The sequence below is a fragment of the Tamandua tetradactyla genome, chromosome 6 (genome assembly GCF_023851605.1).
Source record: "Tamandua tetradactyla isolate mTamTet1 chromosome 6, mTamTet1.pri, whole genome shotgun sequence".
In the NCBI taxonomy this organism is placed as follows: domain Eukaryota; kingdom Metazoa; phylum Chordata; class Mammalia; order Pilosa; family Myrmecophagidae; genus Tamandua; species Tamandua tetradactyla.
In genome coordinates, this window is record NC_135332.1 from 32,590,590 (window position 1) to 32,609,682 (window position 19,093).

Genomic DNA, 19,093 nt, shown 5'->3' on the forward strand with positions numbered 1-19,093 from the left:
TTTAATTTCTCTGAAAACTCATGATATTGAGCAATTTTTTCATCTGCTTGCTGATTATTTGTGCTTAATTCATTTTGAATCTTCCTTATATAATAATTAAATAATTTCAGGCTATGAACTTTCCTCTGAATATGGGTTTTAGTCATATCCCATGTAAGTAAAGTATTCTAATTTTTACTAGCTTTAAATAATTTTGTCATTTTCATTTTAGTAATTTCTTTAATTCTAAAGTTACTTAAAGAATTGTTTCTGGGTTTATCCAATGGTTAAATTATTTTGTTTGCTTATCTCTTAATTGTTAGCTTCTGGTTTTATGGCATGGTAGTCAATAAATGAGGCCTGTAAAATATTTAACTTTTGGAAAAAAAAAATATATCTACACACACATTTGTGGCCAAATACATGATTGCTATTTTTCAATCTTTTTTGGGCATAAAGGAGAGTATATTTTCTCATTTGTGTTTATAATTCTCTTTCTATTTTTCTATTAAATCAAGATTGATAATTATATTGTCAAAATTTTAAATTTATTTCTTTTTTAAAACTTTTTTATTGTATACTCTAACATATATATAAAGCAATGCAAGAAAAAAGCAATAATTTTCAAAGCACAGTTCAACAAGTAGTTACAAAGCAGACCCCAGGGTTTGTTATGGGCTACCATTCCATCATCTCAGATTTTTCCTTCTAGCTACTTCCATACACTGGAGACTGTACACTGGAGACTAGAAGGAATATAATATAGTGATTCAGCAGTCGTACTCATTTGTTAAATCCCATTTTCTTTATTATACCCCTCTTTTAATTTTTCTCCCAATTTATAGGGATCTTTGGGCAATGCCTGTTCTGACTTTTTCATGTTTAGAAGAGGTGTCCACACTAAAGGATAGGGAGATGTTATTAATTGATAATCCTGGAGAGGCTGGTCCCTCTGAGTTTCATGATTATTCTGACCTAGGAATCCTCCGAGAAGTATATGTTCCAGGAAGGCAATCCTAATGAATGAGATAAGTCTCATATACTTATTTCTTTTTGTCTGTTTCATCTAAGAAATTTGAAGAGAGGTGTTTTGGATTCTCTCACTATACTTTCAGTTTATTTAATTCTCCTTGCATTTCTAAAAGCTTTGGCCATGCATATCTTGCTGCTATATTGTTCAGTGCATAAATTTTCATGCCTATTATAACTTCTTCACGGAGTGTACTTTTATCACTTAAAGTATCTTTCTTTAAACTATTTACGTTTCTATCCTTAGCCATTAATATTTCAAACCTGCAGCTTCTTGTTTGCTTTTGTCTGGTATCTGTTTGCTTATCCATTTATTTTCAACATCCCTATGTCATTTTGTTTTAGGTTCATCTCTTAAAAATAGTATGTAATTGGATATTTGTTTTCCAACCAATTCTGAGGATCTTTGTCTTTTCATAGTGGAACTCAATCCTCTTAAATTTGTTTGGCATTCATGATGTTTGGTCTCATTCCTGCCATTCAATTTTATACTTCATATTTATTACATTTTCTCTTTGTTTCCTCATTTTCCCTTTTCTTATTTTTGCTGAAATGACTGTTTTCTTTTTTCCTCTCCCCAAAATTGGAAGTTCTAATGTGCCTTTATATTCTAATAGTGTTTACACTCAAGCATTTAATATACATATTTAAACTTACATTTTTCCAAAAATTAAATAATGACCATGTCACTCCCTATAGTTTGGTTGAAATAATTTGGAATTTTTGTTTTATGTTATTAACTTTTTTCATAGAATGTACCTCTCATATTTCAAAAATCCTTTAACACTTGCATTGCAGCTCTAAGTCACATTTTAACCACTTAGATTTAGTTACTGATAAATATTTATTAAATTGAGTTATATAGGGACATTTCTGGTATCTTTGTTTCACTGCTTAAGCACAGAAACCATTTAAAAAACATAGTTTCTTGTATCCCCTCCTCCAGCATGTTATGAATAGTAAACCTCTCCCTCCCAGGCAGTGGGATGTAGGGGACACAGCACTGACTCTGAAAATGGAGAAAAACAGAGAGTGAAAGTCTGCATACTCAGGGATGTGTCCTGCATGTGAAGGCGCCTTCCCCTCCCCCGAGACTTTGCTGCCTTTGTTTCTCAGCTGAAAGTGTTGTGAGTGAGTTCAGCCAAATGATGGTTGCAGATTGTAGGTGGAGGCGCTGGGGCAAGTATAGAGCTTTGTGATTTCCCAGATTCATGATTTATAGCCCAGTGGGTCCCAATGGGAAGCTCAGCTTGGCAAGGTTGTCCTTGGTTTCCAGTGAGTTTGTTTGCACAGTCAGATTGATTTCTACTCCGAGTGACCAGAGAAGACTTTGTGTTTATTTTCCTCCCCTCCTCTCTCTTTGTTTGCCTAACCCCTTGGCTCTCTTTTTAATGCTACTTTAAAATTTTAAGGTTTCCTTTTATTTAAAAGCACAGTATTTCTTTTCTTTCTGGTAGCTTAGCACCCAAGCTGGGTCAGCTTGGATGTTTATTTGCTTTCTATTTTTTTACAAGAATGAGGGAAACCCTGTGGCAGGGAAGAGATGGCTAATTGAGCTCTTCTTTTTTTTTTTTTTTTTTGCTGGTGTTGCTTGTTAACACTGGGATCTTTGAGCTGCCTCTCTTTGCTTCCTTCCTTTAGGGTTTCTACCACATTGTTTCTGAACACTCAGAGCCTGAGCAAAACTGAGTCAGATGTGCTTTTCCAGTATGTAACCTGAGGCTCCCTTTTGGACATGCTGGGCTTTATACCAAGGGGTGGTGTATCTTTTGCTTTACCTGAGACACCCCTTTTTTTTGGTGTGCTTTTTATCTTGAATAAATTTGGATTTTCAGAAAAGTTGCAAAGATTGTATAGGGGTTCCCAAATACTTGTCATCTAGCTTCCTTTAATATGAACATCTTACATAAGGGTGGTACATTCGTCCAAATTAAGAAATTGACATTGGTACAATACTATTAACTAAACCACAGACTTCAGATTTCGGTAGCTTTTCCACTGCTGTTCTTTTTCTGTTTCAGGAGCCCATCCAGAATTCCATGCTGCATTTAGTTGTCATGTGTCTTAGCCTCCTCCCATCTGCCACAGCTTCTCCATCTTTCCTTATTTTCATGATCTTGAAAGTCTTGAAGAGTTCCCCATTTTAATTTAGGAGAATGCTCGTTTTACCAAATTTATAAAGGAGGAAGAACTGTTTATTATTTTCTGTCTTCTCTGTGGAAATCTCATCTGAACTATTTTTTTTTCTGGTAGAGGTAGCAACCCCTCAGAAGATTATTTAAAAAACAGGTGGGGCAATGAATTTTCCTACCCATCCAGAAGTTTGAGTTGGGGGTAGTTAATATTTTTATTTCCATCATCTTGACTTAGAATATGAAGAGTACATGGAGTAATGTTATACATGGCTGTGCCCACTCTCCTTGTAAGCTGCATGGCCGTTCTAGGATTTGTAAATTCTAGGGTCTTTGCATAGACTGCCTTTTTGGTGTCTGGGGACACATATTCCCCATCGTCATCCCTTCCTTCTGCCTCTACCCTGATGTAGAGTCTAAATTAGGGCAACAACAAAGACCTCACAATCCCAAAGACCAAGAATGTATTTGCAAATCCTAATGGGCCCATCCTTATCTGAAGGTGGTGCTTGGGGGGCATTTCATTGAAGGCTCCCCCAGACTTTCCCAGATTAAGGATCCCTGAAAGAGAAAAGGGTGGGAGGATTCAGCAGGGAAGGACCATATGAACTTGGGGTGGGTATGGAGAAGGGAAAGGAGCAAGCAGCAACTCCCCTTCCCTTTCAGCCAATATATGTGTAAGTGTCTCACGACTGGCCAAGGTTCTCCTGTAGACTTCACTGACTGGCTCTTCAGCAAAGGTAGGCACTACAAAGTCCAGAAGTAGGATGATCATCCTGACTTTCCAGACCCCAGAATGACCTCTAGGATTGGGGTGGAGGTCTGGAACCTGGGGTTCAGAATGTTTTGGACAAAGATTATGGACTCCTGTCCAGTGAGCTCACTAACTGATTCCTGAGACACCGGGGTTTCAAAGAGAGAAAGAGTTTATTACTAGGCGTGTAGTAGGAGAGCAGATAACTTTAAATTTGGGGTGCGTGAGTTCTGGGCTGACCCAAGACCCTTCATTAATGAATATTGGGGGCTGTCTTTAGCAGTTACAAGATTCTAAACTTGAATAACTGGATAACTGCATATAATGAAGGTTAGTCATAGGGTTTTTACAATTACAGGGGCAGAAGATAAAGGCTGTACAATCACTATCAGAGATCAAGGCAGCTGGATTACAATTCAGAGATTTCAGGTATTTCCCTCTCTCTACTCCAATATTCCAGAAAGCAAAAAGGAATATTTATATAACAACTCAGTAATCAAAATCATCCCTTAAATCCTGATTTCTCGGTTACAAGAATGGGTGGCAATGCTTTTAGGTGGTGAGAGATCTTTTAGCATGTTAGTGAATGAGGCAGTGGAGACACTGGGGATTCTTTTGTTTAAGTCCTGGCCATTCCACTAGCCACTAGTGATATTTCCCATTCTGTACTTTGCTTTCTTTTCTGTACAGAAAGATGGAGTGGGGAGGGGCGGGGTGAATGTGGGTTGGGATTAGTAGGTAATTCTAAATTCCCTTCAAAGTCTAACAATTACAATTTTTATTTAGCTCTCTCCCTCCCAAGACAGCTTGGATCACCCCTCACCAGAGAATGCCCTTTTCTTGTGTGCCACAATGTGAAAAAGTTTGAAAAGCACCATGGTAGTGGATAGTGTGCTTTTTGACCATCAGCATCCATTTCCTGTCCCAAACAGCACCCTGATAGCCTTTTGGGCAGTTACCTCTTTTTCAATGACTTTAGTCTGGTGGGGCCTGACCTTCTACAAATAAGCGGTGTTGATGTGACCCAAGCCAGGCCAATCAGATGGTCCTTTCCTGGAGATTTGAATCTTGGGCAAATAGGAAAAGCCTGAAAATGTCTGGTGTTGTTCGCTCCACTGGGGCATCTTGTTCTGACCATTTCTGTACTTCTTGCTTCCAGTAGCTGTCTATGCCCTACTAGTGTCCAGGCCTGGTCTCCAGTCTTCCAGTTTATTCTGAGAACCCTGAGCTCCTTCTACGATGTCCACTTTTACTTAATTTAGAAAAATTGGTTTCTGTTGTTTGCACTAAAAGAACTATTAATACTGAAGAATTTTCTGCTAAACTTATTTTTTTTAATTTTTAGAATTGTATAGTATTACATAAATACAAAGCAAAGAAATAACAAAGCAATAGTTTTCAAAGCAGTCTTCAAAAAGTGGTTACAGGACAGATCCCAGAGTTTGTCATGGGCTACCATATGATCCTCCCATATTTTTCCTTCTAGCTGCTCCAGAATATAGGAGGCTAGAGGGCTTAAATATTTTTTTATCATCACAATCAACTTTTTTTCCTTCTTTTTTTTATGAACAATAACATATGTACAAAAAAGCTATAAATTTCCAAGAACAGCACCACAAATAGTTGTAGAACATATTTCAAACTTTGACATGGTTTACAATTTCACAGTTTTAGGTTTTTACTTCTAGTTGCTCTAAAATACTAGAGGCTAAAAGAGATATCAGTTTAATGATTCAGCATTCATATTCATTTTTTAAGTCCTATCTTCTATATATAACCCCACCATCAACTTTGATCTTTCCATACCTCTCATTGGGGTGGTTTGGGCTATGGCAATTCTAAATTTTTGATATTGGAAGGGTCTGTCACTAATGTGGGGTAGGAAGATGAAACTATCTGATGTTCTGAAGAAGCTAGGCTAGGTTTCAAGACTTATCTGGACCAGGCACCCATCTGGAGGTTGTAGGTTTCTGGAAAGTTACTCTAGTGCCTGAAACCCTTGTGGAATCTTATAAATTGCCCTAAGTGTTCTTTAGGATTGGCTGGAATGGTCCTGGTTGGGGGTTGGCATGTTATGATAGGTAGCAAGGTCTACCTGAAGCTTGCATAGGAGCAACCCCCAGAGTAGCCTCTCAACTCTATTTGAACTCTCTCTGCCACTGATACTTTATTAATTATACTTCTTTTCCCCCATTTAGTCAGGATGGAATTGTTGATCCCACAGTGCCAGGTCTGGATTCACCCTGGGAGTCCTCTCCCATGTCACCAGAGAGACTTTCACCCCTGGATGTCATGTCACACACAGCGGGGCGTGCAATGATTTTACTTGCAGAGTTGGGCTTAGACTGAGGCCACATTTGAGCAACAAAAGAGGTCCTCCAGAAGTAGGCATGCCTATAGGTAGTCTAAGCTTCTCCGCTACCTACATAAGTTTCACAAGAGTAAGCACCATGATTGAGGGCATACCCTACTGATTTGGGTGTCCCTAAAGTTTGACACAATATCAGGGGATTCCCTGATGGTAAGGTTTAATAGTTTCATAGTCTTTCTCCCCTCCCTCAGGGGACTTTGCTAATACTTTTTGATTATCTGGTTAATATACTCAAAGATGTTTCCAGGCATTGCAATAATCTATACAGAATTAAAGGACCTCTTTCTCATTCTGTGCTCTCTGTTTCAGTAGTTCAAATGAGCTATACAGATAGGTTGAATTAGATTATGCACTATAGAAAATTTCAGTTCTAGATCAAATAAACCTTTCTTTCATTGGTCCCAAAGAATGTGTGGTTCTAAAATACAGACACTGTCTTCCTTACCCATATGTTCTGAATTACTTAAACCCCAACCTGTTTGGCTTCATTCTTATCTCTAAATATCAGGTTATATATAAAAAAACAGCCTCTCAAAATCCAGAAATAATAATCACCGCTCCAGACTTAATGTGTCAGCTCTAAAAGCTTACAATCTAGGCCCCTGTTTCTTATAAGCATTTTCTAAACGTGACCATACCATTGTTTTTTTTTTTTGTTTCTGGTTTGTTTTGTCTCATCAAATGTCCCGTGTGCTCATTCACATCATTGCATGCCTCATGACATTGTTCCTTTTGTAGCTGCACAACCTTTGTTCATAAGTATACACCATCGATTGCCAATCTACTTCTCCATCAGTGCATTGTTCAGCCACCTGCTTTCACTGGGCATCATGGAGAGGGCCCAAAATCCACAGTCCATCAATGTTCTCAATTTTAGATAATTTCATTGTTCCCAAGAGACAGAAAACCAATAAATACACCCTCACCAAATAGGAAATCTAAACCTCCTCTTAACTCTTGTCCCTCACCCCGTATTTACCTCTGCTGTTGCTGTGGTAGTGCTGATGGTTTCCTTTTGAACATAGCTGATAGCATGCAATAGTAGTTTTCCCCTGGGCCCTGGACTTAAATGCTCTTTATACAAGAAGCATATCTTTGAAGTAATTCTTATAAGAACTCATTCATATTTCTGGTGTGAGTTGTGGGACACATAAGTCTATTCCAACCCTCTCAATCTTGTTCATCTTCAATATGGTAATATTACTTCTAGATCTGCTAGAGAATAAACTTCGCTCCTATCTATTCCCTTACATTGGGGTTCAATCTCATTAGCTAACGGTTCACCCCATCTCTTGCTTCTGTGTATCTCTAAGTCCCCTGTATTCTGTATTTTAAGTCTCTGATTGTACCTTTATGCTGGTCATAAAAGTGGAATCATACAGTATCTATCCTTTAGTGTCAGAGTTATTACTGAAAAGGTGTTTCTTGATTCCACCATCTCATCTTTTCTATTTTGTTTGTTAGATCTATATATTCTTTTCCCTCTCTCTCTTTGTATTCTTTAAATTGCCCTTAGTGGTACTCTTCACTTCTGTGCCCTCCTCCAGACCTCCCTCTCCTGTCTTTTTTCTTTTAATAGGCAGATCTCCTTTTAGTATTTCTTGTAGGGCTGGTCTCTTGTTGACAGATTCTTTCAGGTCTTCTTTGTCTGCAAAAGCTTTATTCTCTCCCTCAATTTTAAAGGACAGTTTGGCTGGTAGATCTTGGCTGTAAGTCTTTCTCTTTCAGGGTCTTGAATATATCATACCACTGCCATCTCACATCCTGGGTGCTAGTTGAGTAGTCTGAACTCAGTCTTATTTGATTTCTCTATGTGTAGTAGATTGTTTTTCTCTTGCCACTTTCAGAATTTTTTTCTTCTCTTCAACATTTGACAGACTGATTAGTATGTGTCTTGAGGAAGGCCTATTTGGATTTATTCTTTTCGGAGTTCTTTGGGTTTCTTTGATTTGTATATTTATGTCCTTTATGAGGGTTGGGAAATTTTCCCCATTATATCCTCAACTACTCTTCCTAGCCCTTTAATCCTCTCTTCTTCTTCTTCTGGGACACCAGTGATTCTTATATTTGTGTACTTTGTTTTGTCTATCATTTCTCTGAGTTCCTATTCAACTTTTTCCATCTTTTTTTTCCATTTGCTTTTTTGCCTTCAAAGACAATTATCTTGCCCTCTATATTACTTATTCTTTCTTCTGTCTCTTCAAAGCTGGTGTTGTGTGCCTCTAGAAGATTTTTTATTTGGTCAACAGAGTCTTTAATCTCTGTGATTTCCACTATTTTTCTATTTATTCTTTCAAATTCCTCTTTGTGTTCTTCTACTGTCTTCTTGATCTTCTTTATGTCATTTGCTATCCTGCTTATTTTATTAAGTAGAATTCTATGAACATCTTTGATTAGTTGTTCCAATGTCTGTTCCTCCTCAGGTGTTTTAATTTGGCCCTTAGACAGGGTTATATCTGTCTGCATTGTGATATGCTTGTGATCTTCTACTGTCATTGATGCATGTAGATATCTTGATTGATTTACTTTGGGAGTTGATTTCTTTTCAGTAGTCTAAGGCCTTGTGTTTGTGGGATGGTTGTACAGCAGGGAGCAGAGCACAGGGTGGAGCACTCAGTATGGTGATTTGTTTCAGGGTAGGTATGGGTGCAGGTTGGGGATGTTACGCTGGTGCTTGTGAACATGGGTGCCCAGCAGCCAGGGAGGATGTAGCTGTGCGGGTGCACCGGTCTGGGGGACATTACCCAGGTGTGCGCTGGTCTAAGGCATGGGGTCCTCTGTGCGCATGTGTAGAGCTATGGCAGCAGGTCGGTGTTGTGCCTTCAGGATTACAGAAGTGACCCGGCTATGCAGGTCAGCACTTTCTCAGAGGTGGGAAGTGAGATTGAGGGCTGTGCACATGTGCGGTTCTAGGACTGCTGGAATGTGCAGTTCCTAGAGCTGAATGACATGATTGGGAGCCCGTGCGCATGTGTGGGTCTGGGAGTGCCCTAATGGAGCGCTGAACTCAAGGAAGGTGGGGTGAGGCTATGGGACACTGTGGGTGCAGGGCGGGGTTAGCCTAGGTATGGAGGTTAGTGCCCACAGCCTTTATGAACTGGTAACAGCCTGCAGGGAACAGGGAGGGGGTGGTAGTGCTCAGGAGGGGTGCAGGAGAGGTGGGTTGGGCTGCACTTGGGGTGGTGGTGTGGGGCAGGTACTGCACTGGGGGCTGGTGGGGTAGGGGTGCCTGGAGCATGGGGAATGGGAGTGGGTGATTGGGTTCGGATGCGTGGGGTGTGGGGTGAGTCGTCGGTCACGGGGCTGTGCTGGTGAGGTTAGCGCATCCAAGGAACGCGGCCTGGCTTACTTCATAGTCCCGTGTACCCATCTGTGCCTTCCCGTGGGCTTCACCACTCTGTGCCCCCATGCCAGGCTCTAGCTTTCTGCGTCTCAGTTCCTGGGCCTTTGTGACCAGGGCTGCGGCACGTGGTGCAGAAGGCTCTCCCAGGTCAGCCGTACTCCCGAATTGCTGCCTCAGTCGCCCTCCTGTCTCTTCTCTAACTTTTCAATGGAGCAGGGCTAATCTCAAGCTGCTCTAGTTGGCCATCTTCCCCGAAGTTCTCTGCCAAACTTTTAAAATGTGAGTTTTTGGCAAGAATATTTGCTCTGGGAGTCAGATATCTCTGGGAGTGATGGAAAGTGTGCCCTATGCCACCCAGTGATATTCAGTCCCTGGAGTGAAGTGGGCCTAAGTCAAATGGGACAGAACTTCTAATGGTTACTTTGATTGCTAGTATCCTTGGGTAACTCTTCAAATTTCTGGTACGTTTGAGTTTTCTAATCTATAAAATGAGGGTAATAACAATTTCAACCCTAGAATGGTTGTAAAGACTAATGAAAATGTACATAGCAAGTGCTCAAGAAACACTGGCATTGTTTGTGGTCACAGTCAATGAAAGCTTGGACAGATTATAATGCTGTGTTAGGTCTCATCTGTATTTAAGGAGATCACAAATAACTAGGAACAGAGACAGAGGATAATAATAATAATAATAATAAAAGATAATGATAATGATAGTAGGTTATACTTACATAGCACTACGTCTCTGGTACTGGCCTAAGTACTTTGTATACTAACTCATTTAATCTTCAAACCCCCGTAATGTGGTCGTGTACTATTATTATCTCCACTTTACAGATGAGGAATTGAAGCAGAGAGCAGTTAAATAATGTGCTCAGGGTCCCCCACAGTACTTGATCTGCTTTTGTGTTTTCTGTCTGACAAGAGAGAAGGCTGGGCAGATATGACAACACTGCACATGCACTGCAGAATCCATGGGTTTCCCGGCAGCCTCCCCCCAGAACGCTGGGGAGTCCCTCCAGCTAGTCCACCTGACTCGTGTTCACACCTAAATGTAACGTCAGTGCCTTTGTTGCATCTCTTTTTGGTTTGCCGGTGTGTAGCCAGGGGAAAGCACAACTTGCTGCAGTTGGGTCGGGAGTGGGAGTTGGGGAGGCAGCTTCCTCCCCAGGCACGGCTTAATAGCTGGGCCTCAGCTCTTGGATTTGCTCTTGAAGTGAGACTTTGCTGTGCTTATTGAAAATAGCCTGACAGCTTTGTTTTCTATTGGCTCAACTTCCTTCTCATTAAATTACTGAACGGCGGGAATTGGGGAGCGTATGCTGGAAGGGAGGTGAAGCAGGGTTAAAAGCGGACTTTGTCTTCAACAAGTAATAAATTCCCTGCAGCTTTTCCCACTTGAGTTAGGATGTGTTGCTGTGATGTGGAGACAGACGTAATTGCTCTGCCCTGGCTGGTGCCCAGGATCGGCTCTCCCCTTGGGGAGCAGGGTATGTGCCAGGCATCCACTGCTGAGGTCAGAGGGAAGGCTAGGCTTCTGGGTTTCACCACTGGCTGCCCCTGGCTACACACCGGCAAACCAAAAAGAGATGCAACAAAGGCACTGACGTTACATTTAGGTGTGAACACGAGTCAGGTGGACTAGCTGGAGGGACTCCCCAGCGTTCTGCCCTCTTGGAGAATGCCCCTGGAGGGGAAGGGCTACGCACAGCCAACGCCTGTTGCGGGGGATGGGTGGGGGAGACCCAGGGACCCTTTTCAATATTTATTTAATCTTCATGCCAACCTCATGTGGTTAATCTTATTATCCCACTTCATAGATGAGGAAATCAAAGTAAATTGGTGGTCACCTAGCAGAGCCAGGATTCAAATTTAGATCTGCTTGACGCAGAGGCCATTCCATAAATCTCCCATTCATTTGGGTCCAGTGACATGAGAAGTGGGTCCTTTCTATAAGATTTTAGTCCCTGACAATCAATTAAATGAAATGCAAGAATGTAAATCATTGACAAAACCACCAATACAGGTGAAGCCTTCATTTTGGCTGTGGTTGTTGGAGAGAAGGGGAGAGTTGACAGGAGTGGCTTGTTTGTCTCAAACACAGGGAAACCTGTACCAAAAGCTTGGTGTCTGGGGTGGTGGAGTTGAAGCAAGTCGAAGAGTCCCTTAGAGAGCATCTAGGTCAGTGATTCTAAACTGGGACTGCTTTTGGCCCCCAGGGAACATTTGGCAATATCTGGAGACATCACCATGGGCTAGGCTGCTGCTAAACATCCTGCAATGCACAGGTAGGATGCAGCTCCCCACAACAAAGAATTATCCAGTCTAAAAGGTCAAAGGTGCTGAGGTTGAGACACCGTGTTCTAGGTAACTCCCTATTTACAGGGCATTATAGGGAGTTACAGGTTTTTTGAGCGGCGAGGTGCAGCCCATCTGAGGCAGAGATGAGATACAGGTTTGCTACACCCCAGACAAGTGATTTTTATACCACACTGAGTGGCCTCAGTCAAGTAATGTTGCAAAGAAGGGAGTGGTCCATGCAGCTCAACTCAGATTGCTCAGGCTCAGGAAGGGCCTGCATAGGTTTCTCTCCTTAGGGAAGAGGTACTTCTAGTCTTCAGATTTCCCCTGAGGCCTCTTTGGAGTCAGCATGAGCTAGGTGCTACTGAGAGAACTGACTGGGGGTCTCAGTCAGGTCTTTCTTCTCTCTTGGACCTGAGCATTTCCCGTGCTGGGCCTACAGCAACCTTCAAATATGGGGACCACTGTAGCCCCTGACCCTTGAATAGCACTTCATAGTTTACAAGCACTTTTTAATATTCTACTTTTTCTTCAAATGGCTGTATGACCATCACCCTAACTTTAAGAAGTAAGTAAAGCTGGTGTGATTATTCCTGTATTAGAGACAAGGGAAGTGAGGCTCAGGTGGTTAATCAATTGCTAAGGGCCATGCCTCAAGAGTCTGAGCTGAATTTGAACCACTGCCTCCTGGACCACATCTGATTTTCTTTTGACAATTGTTTAGCAACTTATTCTGGTTTGCTAGCTGCCGGAATGCAATATGCCAGAAACGGAATGGCTTTTAAAAGGGAAATTTAATAAGTTGTTAGTTTACAGTTCTAAGGCAGAGAAAATGTCCCAATTAAAACAAATCTATAGAAATGTCCAATATAAGGCATCCAGGGAAAGATACCTTGGTTCAAGAAGGCCGATGAAGTTCACGGTTTCTCTCTCAAGTGAGAAGCACGAGGTGAACAGGGTCAGAGCTTCTCTCATCTGGAAAGACACGTGGTGAACATGGTCAGGGTTTAAGGGTACATAGCAAATACGGCGTCATCTGCTAGCTTCTTCTCCTGGCTTCTTGTTTCATGAAGCTCCCCTTCTTCATCTCCAAAGGTTGCTGGCTGGTGGACTCTCTACTTCTCGTTGCTGTGTCATTCTACTCTGCTCTCTCTGAATCTCTCCTTCTCCAAAATGTTTCCTCCTTTACAGGACTCCAGTAAACTAATCAAGACCCACCCGAATGGGTGGAGGCACATCTCCACCTAATCCAGTTTAACAACCACTCTTGAATGAATTACATCTCCAGGGAGATGATCTAATTATAGTTTCAAAATTACAGTACTGAATAGGGATTAGAAGAAATAGCTGCCTTTACAAAATGGGATTAAGATTAAAACATGGCTTTTCTGGGGTATGTACATCCTTTCAAACCAGTACACGGCTTTATTTGAGAAAGGGATCTTTTGGGTTGAGCACTGTAGTGTGTCTCTTGAGGGTGTGAATATTTCAGTTTTTAAACTGCAATTATTATATATATTCAGTTTTTAATTTTCAAAGTAGCAGCTGCATTGACTGGAACACCATTCCAGGGACATGGTGTTGACCCAAGCATGACACTATCTCTATATAGTCAGGGTTCAGTGGGAGAGACCGATGGAAGCAGACAATGATGGACAGTTAGTGAAAGGCACCACGGGAGCAGAGAGGGAGCACCCAGCTGAGGTCTGAAAGGGCTCCTATAGCAATGGAAAATCACAGACCTTATGTTACTGCTCTATGACTTTATGTTGTGTCTCTTCTCAGTAAGACTTAGTGTCTTCAGGGGAGGGAGCAGTTCTTTTCACTTTTTTTTTCTTCTTTTCTTTGCATGAGCAGGAGTTCTTTTCAATTCTGTCTCTCCAGACCTCACAAGAGTGCTTGGCACATAGGATTTAGTAATTGGTCAATCAATGCTCATTTCTCTCTCTTCCCTCTTGGGGTCCTTGTAGGGGAGCAGTTAAGGGCATGGATTTTGGAATCTTAGCACCTTGACATGTTTTCTGTGTGACTTGGGGAAGGTTAATTAATTGAGGATCAAAGTAATTGCTACGTCACTGTGCTGCTGGGAGGTTTTATGTAGGTGGTCAGTGTAAAGCACTCAGCACCATGCATGATACATAGAAGGACATCCAACAGTGCAGCTTCTGTATCAATGATATGGGGAGAGTGGTGACATCCATGCTTGCCCAGCATGTGCACCAGTACTATGTAGATCCTAACAAATACCTCTTTTTAGTTTGCCTGTCCACTGCCCGAGCCCCCTGAAGTCCACCTGTCATCCTGTCCCTGAACACTCACTGCCTCCTCTGGGTGCCTTGAGGAAGAATTACAGCACTGCTTTATGACCAGAGGACGTTTTGTTACTTAACAGTAATGGGAAAGAGCTAAGGACTTTATCAGACAAAGGAGAAGGGATTACGTTGAGCAGTTTACTCTGATTACCCAGGGTTTCAGGGTTCTGACCAACAGGTATTCCCAATCGTGAACTCCGGAGTGATCTCCCTTCCAAGATGATTTACCGACAGTTAGCTCTGGGACAGTTCAGAGACCTGACACACCTAAAGCCGGGCTTGCTAGCATTCCTTGCCTTTTCCAGACTCTGTCTCATTCTTTTTGCTAAGAACCAGGAGGTAATTGGCCGATCAGTCATAGCCAACATATTTGTAGTCATTTCCACTGGTAGACAAATAGTGGGCAGAATTCCTTCCCCAGCTAGAGCTGAGTTGGCAGCCAGCGCTCTGACAGACAGTAGGGCCTATCACTCCTGAGCCTTGAGTTTTGGGGCAAAACCCCAGTGGCCTGGTCTGTCACCATGATTCCCTCTGAGGTGGGCCTCTCTCTGGAGCCAGCTCTCAGTTCCTGTACTGTCTCAGCAACTGTTCTCAGCACATACGTAGGAAGAGATCATTTCCCCTTTCTGTTGGTACTCAGTCAAAACGCTAATGTCTGAGTCCCCACTTCTCTCGGCATTATCATTGTTAGGCAGCCAGCCATGGGGACTGAGGCATTGGAAGCTCTGAGACGGCCAATGGGTCCTAAAGCAGGGGCTTGGAGATTTACTGTCAATCTCCACTCCGCTGCTGCGGGCGCTGCCAGTATTATAACGACATCTCCAGAGCATGTATAACTGCATGCTACAATTATCCTCTCCAGACCCTGGCATTGCATTTCCTTAGAATTTCCCCATACCTAGTAGCACATAGCTTCTGCCTGGGAGTCCAATACTCCCCTAATTTCTTTTGGTGCAGCATCAGCAGGTCTCTCTGCAGACTCTGCCTGGAAGGTGGAGCTGTATAGGGATTTTTGATGAGTCCAAATAGGTCTTTGAGGAAATATTTGACTTTTAAAGAAACCCCATGTCTACAATCAACTTCCAGGGGCCTCCTTTGCCTGGTTTTAGCCAAGGGAAATTTCTGGCTCTCTGACAATATACCTGCTTGCACCCAAAAACTGTAAGGCTAAACTGTAAGGAACTTCATAAATCCCCTCTGACTTTTGGTAGATATTACTAAGGGGATTTTCCAAACCTTTTAGAAAAGAGAGTTGGGAAGACAGTGATTTTGAGGATAAAGGTAAGACAGATGATGCCCTTGTAGATGAAATCAAATCTCCCAGTCTTCCCGTGATCTTTGATCATTTGATTTAGCCAAGTCTTCTGGGCAGCTGAAGTAGCATTATTTAACATTGGCAGTAGGAAGAAACCCCTCTAAACACAGTGTAACAGGAGGAAGGCTCAATGGGGAGAGTTGGAAATCCTCCCTTTATCTAAAATCATTTGAAGGATCCCTGAATTAAGAGATGAAGACTTTATCTATGTGGATCAGTGTTTTAAGGAATGCTGTGAGTCACCACTTCCAACGGGGAGCACCATCTGGGGGAAGTATCTGCATGCTTTAGCTGTATAACATGGTTTGTGGTCTCCACCATGTCACCCTCAGGATGACACCAGATGCAAGGCCTTTTAATGAGCACAGTTCATTAAGTCCTCAAGTATACAAAAGGAAAGTAAGGAGAGTCTTATGAGATATACAAAAGGTCAAGAAACCTGTTCAGAGTATTAAGACAGCTAAGAAAGGTGGCAAGGAGAAATTCCCATTCTTGGAAAGGCAGGAAGATTTTAATGAATGGGGATTTCTGATATTAAACTGCAGATTGTACTTCTGTGAAATAAATCCCCACTCATTACAGTAAACCCTAAATTCTTCTAGACTTATGGCTAGTGGGAGTCATTTTAAGCAAAATCAGGAGAAAGAAATGCTGTTACACATTAAGATTGGTGAGGGTGGAGGAAAGAAGGGGGGGGGAAGGAAATAAAAAAATGATACAGAGAATTTGGTAAGAACAGGTATTCAAAACCAGTAGACGCCACACGAACATATGTTCTTGGGGATTCACAGAAATTGCTGGTGGGGCATGGGACTTCCTACGGGATGTAAGAAAGGGGACTGGTGCCAATTTTATTTGTTTCATTTTTAAAATGTATATTTCGGTATTATCTAGTTAAAAACACATTAATTCTAAAAATGTATCTACCATTGTTATAATTAAAAATTTTTAAATGTGTAAATTGCTCATAATTATATTGCAAAATTTAATAATTATTGACATTTGATGTATATTGTGGTGGCTTGGAGCTTTGCACCCCACAAAAAGACATGTTTGTAAACTTAATCCATCCCTGTGAGTGTGAGCCCTTATAAATAGGACCTTTTGATGAGGTTACTTCAGTTAAGGTGTGGTCCAGCTGAATCAGGATCTTAATCCTTTTATTGAAGGCCTTTTAGGGAAGATCATATACAAAGAAAGCCAGAGGGAGCAATCAGAAGCTGAGTATCAACAGAACCTAGAAGAAAAAGGAGAAGCTCAGAGGGCACCAAGGGCACTGTCATGTGACTGAGGAGCCAACGACCGAGGGTCACCAACAGCCAGCCCCAGAATGCCACCATCTCTGGAGAAAGTACTGCCTTAATGGTGCCTTGAATTTGAACTTTCTCCAAACTCAAAGTTGTGGGTCAATAAATTCCTGTTGTTTAAGCCAATGCATTGTATGGTATTTGATTTAGCAGCCAGAAAACTGAAACAGGTGTTCTTCCCAATGTTTTTGCCCCACATATAAACACACATACATGTATGTATAAAAAAATGAGATTATACTATACTTGTTTTATTACCTCCTTTTAAAACCTAATAATATATCTTGGACATCTTTCATGTCTTCAAAATATAAATATGTATTATCATTTTTTAGTAGCTACATGGCATTCCGTTGTGTATGTGTCCCTTGGTGTATGTAACTGATTCTTTATTAAAGCACATTAATGTTGTTTCCTTTTTTCTATTATAAACAGCACTGCAGTGAGTGTCCTTGTAGATATATCTTTCCACAGTGGAATTACTGTTTTCTCAGGGGGGTTACATGCCAATAGATGGCCTGTTAACACATACTAAGGTTCCCTATTTATTTAACAAGTACTTACACAGTGCTTACCATGTTCCAGATACTGTTCTAAGTACTTTATAATATTGAATTATTTAAACCTCCTAACAACCCTGGGTTAGTACCATAATTATTCCCATATTGCAAATGGAGAACCTGGAGCAAAGAAGTTAAGTAACTTTCTCAAGGTTGCAAAGGTGGTAAGAGCCAGGAACCAAACCTAAGAAGCACCCTTGACCCAGAATCTGGGCTTCAGTCCTGTGTTATGGCTCTTCTTGGCACAATGGGTAATAAACCTCTCAGCACTGAGATAATAAACCCAGTGTCTTAGAAAGCCTATGTTCAGTTATAGAAGCTAATAGGAAATGGGTTTCTAGTCATCTAAGCTCATTCCTTTAGGGCAAGGAGTGAAAGATCAGTATTGACAGGATAAGCAGTCCCTATCGGGGCAGCTGATATGGGAGAGGAGTAGGGATCATGGAGTTTTACCTTGAAGGTTCCATTACAGCTAGAGAAGAAAAAGAGAAAGAGAGAGAAAAACAGAGACTGAGATGGTAACTCTAGCTTGAATAAAGACCTGAAGAATAGAGTGTAGGGTACGTCCTGGCAGCTTGGTGAAACATTTAGTTAGACAGAAAGCTGCAGATGGAGCTATTCTGAGGTTAAGGAAAGGTAGCTGGTTTCAAATCTTGGAAGGAAAGCTCTGAGCCCAACAAGAAGTTGGACTGGAAACAAATGGGAAGCCAGAAACCATTATGGTTTTTTTTTAAAACTATTTTATTGTATAGTATAACATATATACAAAGCAAAGAAATGAAAAAGCAAGAGTTTTCAAAGTACTCTTACACAAGTGGTTACAGGACAGATCCCAGAGTTTGTCATGGGCTACCATATGATCCTCCCATATTTTTCCTTCTAGCTGCTCCAGAATATAGGAGGCTAGAGGGCTTAAATTTTTTTTTTAATCATCGCAATCAACTTTTTTTCTTCTTTTCTTGTGACCAATAACATATATACAAAAAAGCTATAAATTTCCAACCACAGCACCACAATTAAGTTGTAGACATATTTCAGATTTTGACATGGTTTACAATTTCACAATTTTAGGTTTTTACTTCTAGCTGCTCTAAAATACTGGAGACTAAAAGAAATATCAATTTAATTATTCAGCATTCATAGTCATTTGTTAAGTCCTACCTTCTATGCATAATTCCACCATCACCTTCGATCTTTCCATGCCTCTCTTTGGGGTTGTTTGGGCTATGGCAATTCTAAATTTTTGATATTGGAAGGGTCTGTCACTGATATGGGGTAGGGAGATGGAACTATCTGATGTCCTGGAGAGGCTGGGCTAGGTTTCAGGACTTATCTGGACCAAGGATCCATCTGGAGGTTGTAGGTTTCTGGCAAGTTATTCTAGTGCCTGGAACCCCTGTGGAATCTTATAAATTGCCTAAGGTGTTCTTTAGGATTGCCTGGAATGGCCTAGTTGGGAGTTGGCATGTTACGATAGGTATCAAGGTCTACCTGAAGCTTGTGTAAGAGCAACCTCCAGAGTAGCCTCTTGACTCTACTTGAACTCTCTCTGCCAGTGATGCTTTATTAATTACACTTCTTTTCCTTGTTTTGGTCAGGATGGAATTGTTGATCCCACAGTGCCAGGAGGTCTGTATTCCCCCTGGGAGTCCTCTCCCACATTGCCAGGGAGACTTTCACCTCTGGATGT

General features: G+C 41.4%; 1 long non-coding RNA gene across 3 annotated transcripts in view; it reads left to right on the forward strand.

Moving 5' to 3' along the window:
- The window catches only part of LOC143685936 (uncharacterized), a 28,864-nt gene extending 11,903 nt beyond the window's left edge, over window positions 1-16,961 (forward strand). For all 3 annotated transcript variants that reach the window (XR_013176799.1, XR_013176801.1, XR_013176800.1), the window contains 3 exons: window positions 3,807-3,880; window positions 4,253-4,323; window positions 16,706-16,961. This is a non-coding gene — a long non-coding RNA (uncharacterized LOC143685936). The remainder of the gene's footprint in view (window positions 1-3,806; window positions 3,881-4,252; window positions 4,324-16,705) is intronic.
- Window positions 16,962-19,093: the final 2,132 nt, after the last annotated feature.